The following is a 6,000-nucleotide window of genomic DNA, read 5'->3' on the forward strand; positions in this document are numbered from 1 at the left end:
GGGTTTGCAGGAAAACAAGAAAGCAGGAATACAAAAAATTCTGAGGTTTTTTTCCATTTAACAAATAGACAAAGCTTTTCATTCCAGAATTTAGAAGTCTGTTTTAGATGTAAGCAATCTTTTTAGACATTTCATACTACATGAATAAATATGATATTGTTGTACAGGAGTGTTCAAAGTAGTGTGTATTTGGTGTATTTAACACTGGCCAATATGCAGATGTATTCATTTGCCTTATTCATAAAACATAGAGTTGGAAGGAACCTTGGAGGACTCTTCTCAAGCAGTAGACCCTTTGCCATTTCTGGTTGTCCAGTCTATTTTTGAAAGCCTCCATGATGGAGCACCCACAATTTCTAAATGCAAGCTGTTCCATTGGTTGATTACTCTCACCGTTAGGAATTTTCTCCTTAGTTCTGGGTTGCTTCTCTCCTGGGTTAGTTTCCATCCATTGTTTCTTTTTTAAATAATTTTTTTAAACATTAAAAAAAACATAAAAAATTTTCATCCATTATGTACAGCATGTCATTTGGTTATAAGCTTTGTTCATCCATATTTTCAATCAGCTATACAATCATAAATTTTTCATCTAATATGAATAGGTACCTTACTTTCATTTTGCATCATATGATCAATTACAATTTAAAATTTATTTCCTTTCAGCGAACCTAATTCCCTTACATTTTTAATTATCTATTTAATCACAATATACCTTTATGTAATCACTTATCTCATTCCAATTATTTTTACAGTGTAAAAAAATTTTCACCAACTATTTATGTTCATACATCACTACTTTCAATTATGCATAGTCCCATTAATCATCCATCAAATATGTTTGTATTCATTGTTAACCTTGTATGTCATACATTCAAACTAAAATATTATTCCTTCATTTTCAAATAAAGTATTCTAAATGCTCACTTCGTAAATATGACAATCCTTCATTACTTCCATTGTTTCTTGTCTTGTCATAGGGTGCTTTGGAAAATAGTTTGACTCCTCTCGTCTTTGGGGGAAGCGCTCAAATATTGGAACATTCCTTTTGTCTGTTTTATGTTGCCGGTCATTCATTGAATAAATATTACATTTACATTTATATTTACATTTAAAGAGATTTCTCAGATTCATAACATAATGTAGCTTATTGGTCAGCAATACGTTGTTATCCTCTATACATAACAACTGCAACAAAATTCCTTTATAAAGTTTCAGAGAGATCAATGTGCTTTTTTTAATACTTCAAAGATAAATCAAGTGCTTTGTATAGGTATTTTTGAAAACAAAGTTCTGTTTCCAAAAACCTCAACACGTTGGCTGCGATAATATAGAATGGTACAGTCTATATACCTTGTATAGTTGATCTATTAGTCTTCCATGGTATTCTCCAATTACATTGATAATTCCCACACAGTTGGGGAAAATTGTTCTACTATTTTTATTTACTTACTTAAGTTACATTATTAAAAACAGCAAATAATACCAACTCTCACACTATTTACATATCATCTTCATTTACTCTATTATTAATGAAGAGAATAATTTTCTCTTTAAAGGTGAAGGTAAAGTTCCCCTCACACATATGTTCTAGTCGTTCCTGACTCTAGGAGGTGGTGCTCATCTCTGTTTCAAAGTCAAAGAGCCAGCGCTGTCCAAAGACATCTCTGTGGTCATGTGGCCAGCATGACTAAACACCGAAGGCGCATGGAACACTGTTACCTTCCCACCAAAGGTGGTTTCTATTTTTCTACTTGCATTTTTAAATGCTTTCGAACTGCTAGGTTGGCAGAAGCTGGGACAAGTAACGGGAGCTCACTCTGTTATGTAATGCTAGGGATTCAAACTGCCAAACTGCTGACCTTTCTGATTGACAAGCTCAGCATCTTAGCCACTGAGCCATTGCATTTCATTTTCTCTTTAGCTTTGCTATATATTTTTAACAAGAGTTTAGCAGGATCCTCAGTTTCATTTACTGAGGTTGTTAGGTTTTGTATTCCTTTTTTTAAGCTGAAATGCATTCTTTTTTATGCAGATATGTAGATCCGGATCTTGTATCCAATAGTGTAAGGTGGAATGAGAAAATATTAGAAGTAGGATACCCCTATTGCAAATATCTATACTTGGGCAGGGGTGTGGACAGGTTATATTTAACCTTTTGGGAAAGTATAAATAGATGGAACAAAAGGCAAAATGTCTTAATTTTTGGAGCTACAAAACTACAAATCCTACATCAAAATGGTGAAGAAATTCTGCCAAATTTTAGGAGGACTGTTCAGTAGAGACTTAGAGACTTTGAGGAGTGGGCAAGGAGACCAAATGCTACAGGTTGGTCATAAGACAATGGGACTTTTTGTATGAAACATCAACATGCTAATCAAATGTCCTGATTCCTTTCTATTTGCCTCTTCATGGGAGGCTCACCTTTATTCATGGAGGTCATACTGTACCCATGTATTGAGGTTCTGCATCTAGTTTCCTTAAAGTGGCATTTCACAATTTTAAAAAAAACAATTATTCATTTAAATGCATGTGGATCAGAGAGATTTCCTTGCACAATTAAAACTGGCATAGAAGTTACTTTATGAAATAATTAGAACAAAATCTGATTAGATGATTATCTAAATAGAATGGTGCTTCGGAGCTTTTGTAGATTATTTTTTAGCTGACAGAACTTGTTTAACTTGTACCAGTCCAGCAAGACAGAATTCTTGTACAAGACGTTCTTGTACTTCCTGCTATGCCAGTTTAAAAGAACAGTGGATACTGTTTCATAAAATGTCACAAGACAGAAGGCTAAATAGCAAAAGAATGAAATGTTTAACTGGTAACTAGTCATTACTGATACAAGCAAATTGTTCACACACACACACAAAGCAATTGGCTGCAATGCCAACACAGCTTCTGACACAATAATTTGTGAACTACATGACAGAGATAAAATATAGATAGAAATACTTCCCTAATCATGGTTTGTGTGGGAAAAGTAGCAAATGACAGCAGGGGTATGAACATTGTGGTTTTTGCAGCTATCAGTATGCCTTATGCAACTTCCCTTTGTGTCCACCAGAAACATGGCTTGAAATCTGTGACCTTTTTTTGTTGCAGTATAAAAAGATTAAATCAGGCTCTGGCTTACATAAGGCTGTGAAGAAAGGAGTCCTTTTGATTCTAGCTATGAGGTGTGATGAGCATTGCAATAATTTATGTTGTATGCCGCCTTCTCCCAGAGGACTCAGGGTGGCATACAACATAAAAACACATATGACAAAAGTTAAAAAAAGATTAAATAGGAAATCCAATAACCTTCAATTGACAATTTAAAATCAAATTTAGGATTAAATTAAAATTAACAATTAAAAATTAATAATTTATTTTATTCTATTCAGGCCAGGCTGGCTTGCTGAAAAAGCCAGCTTTTTAGGGCGCACCGGAAGGACCGGAGGTCGGGGATTATGCAAAGCTCTCGGGGCAGCTCACTCCAAAGGGAAGGCGCTCCCACAGAGAAGGCGCTCCCCCTGGGGGTCGCCAGCCGACACTGCCTGGCCGACCCTGAGGAGGCTAACTCTGTGGGATCATACTGGACGGTGGGAGGCTACCAGAGGAAAACATATTGGCAAAACAGAGAATCCAAAGCTACAGTCCCTTCACAATATCGGCTCAACTAGGGAGAGGGACAATACTGCTGTATTCAGCAACTGGGAGGATCTGGGTTCCCACAATGTAGTGGTCTACAACTTTTAAAAATCATGGTTAGCTAATTAAATCATAGAGCTGGAATCATGCATGGTACTAAGCTATTCGGTGTTATGAGGCAACCTAGGCAACATTCAAGATTCTGAGACATTTTCTGTTTATCTCAGCAAGCCCTGTCTTTTGACCATTGGTTGTGTTGACTGGGAATTATGAAAGGCTAATGTATGCAGCCTGCTGGTTAAGGCGCTGGCTAGATCTGAAGTCCACTGTCAGGGTTCCAAGTACTATAACCATAGCAAGCAAGACTCTGAGGCATGTGGATTCCTCAAAGAATAGTTTTATTGGATATATCATATTGGCACAGATCTGGTGAAAACCGACTCTAAGGTTCCCGTGGTTTTCACCTAATTAAAAGTAAAAGTTTTCCTTCAACCCCAATCAGTCACAAAGTCCAATCACAACGCTGTCTGGTTGCCTGGCGACATCACTCCTCCTTCCTCGGGCCAGGTGTGGGAATGTCCTTAGTTCCCAAAAGAAGTATTTTATTTTGGCTACAAAACCCCAGCTATCTCTAAACCCCCTCCACCCCCAATCCCTCAGCTCCAGTATGGCAACACTGAAGCTCCAAGATGGCTTTAGTCAGGTCAGCTTCTGGGTTGACATTCACATTCAAATATATCCTTCGTCATAGAAGCTCACTGGATTGTGTCAAAACCAGCCTCCCTTACAGGACTGTTATTATAAAAAAGCATAAAGGGAGTGATAATCATTCCATTATGAGAAAAAGCAAAAATAAATTTAACAAATACATTCTGGAGGTCATCGGTTCAGAAAAGGCTGCTGTATCAGCAAACGAATGCAGGACACAGATGTGGCCACAATATTGGTACCCCTTCATTTTCCCCTAAGAATCCTAACTTAAGTTAAGAAATAAGTTGAAACTGCCACAAGTAAATGACATCTAGCATTCTTTACTCCCTTGTCCCTAAAGCAGACACTTTGAAAAAGTGGAGGGATACAAAACATTTGGCCGCATCTGTAAACACTCCATAAGAAGGAAGTGGTTCAGCAGTAAAGTCCATGTTTTGCTTATAAAAAGATTCCAGCTTTAATTTCCAACTTTTTCAAACAACATTGAAAAAAACAAGCTTGCTGTGCTTCAGCCTATAAACTAAGATTAAGCAAATGTAGCCACCGATGAGACAATTATGTAACCTTGGAAAGTTGCTCAAAAGATAAGAATAAAATTCATTGCAATATACTGTATCTGAAGTGGGCCCAGAGGAGTGTTCTATTGACAATGAGAGCTAAGCTGATCAACATTATAAAGAAGCTTCTGATAAGCCTAATATTCAAATGTATGGTAGTAGCAAGGCATTGTGATTGTTTTAGCAACAGATAATTGATTTAGACATACAAATGCTGCCTCTGTTATATTCTGTATCAATAGAGCAGTGAATCAGTTGGGGTAGCCTATCTATTTTTTTCCTGAATCCACGTAAGTGCTGAGTGGATACTGTAATAGAATGCTTTCTTTAGTTCAGAGTCAGAGTATTGATGTCTAACCACTGGTTTTATTAACACTGGTTGATGGCTTAGTAGGTTCATGAACTCAACTTGCTGGGCTTCAGTCTACAATCTGTGATTAAGCAAACATAGCCACTGATGAGTCAATGGAGAGGCACAATATTATAAGAAGTGAACTGATTAGTTTATTTATTTATTTTTATTAGTCGTTCGTTTCAAGGCAAGTGACTCTAGGTGGCATACAACAGAGGCTCTTGGGTTTAACCTCTTTACTGCCATTATCCCACATAAATCAGCTGTGTTATCAAAGCAAATCAGGTAGCATCTTTTATCAACCCACTGATCCTCACACTGATAAAACACTGCTTTGGAGAAACATTACAAGTCTCTATTAAAAGCAGTCCAAAGAGGAAAAATGTTCGGCCTCTAGGTATAGTTAAACTGTTTCTTTTATGCTGCGTGGAGATTTATACAATATTTTTAATGTTAAAAATATGAAAAGAGAGCAAATATAACCATGAAGATATTTTGGAATGAATGATGCCTTTTGTTTTTTTAAATGGCCAGACTTAATTAAACAGCTATGTCTTAAATATTTAAAGAAGTGTTCAGAGTAAATTCTAGAGAGCTAAACAGTGACCTAAATTCTACTGTTCTTGCTGCAATTTAATTGGAGGGTGACTAGTTTTGACTGCCAAGAATTCGACCAAGGTTGCTTGCTGCTTTTCAGAGTGGCTTTATCAGCAGAAATTATAAAAAGTGTTCTATTAACGAGGCCTC

Source organism: Natrix helvetica (genome assembly GCF_964273705.1).
Source record: "Natrix helvetica genome assembly, chromosome: 1".
In the NCBI taxonomy this organism is placed as follows: Eukaryota; Metazoa; Chordata; class Lepidosauria; order Squamata; family Natricidae; genus Natrix; species Natrix helvetica.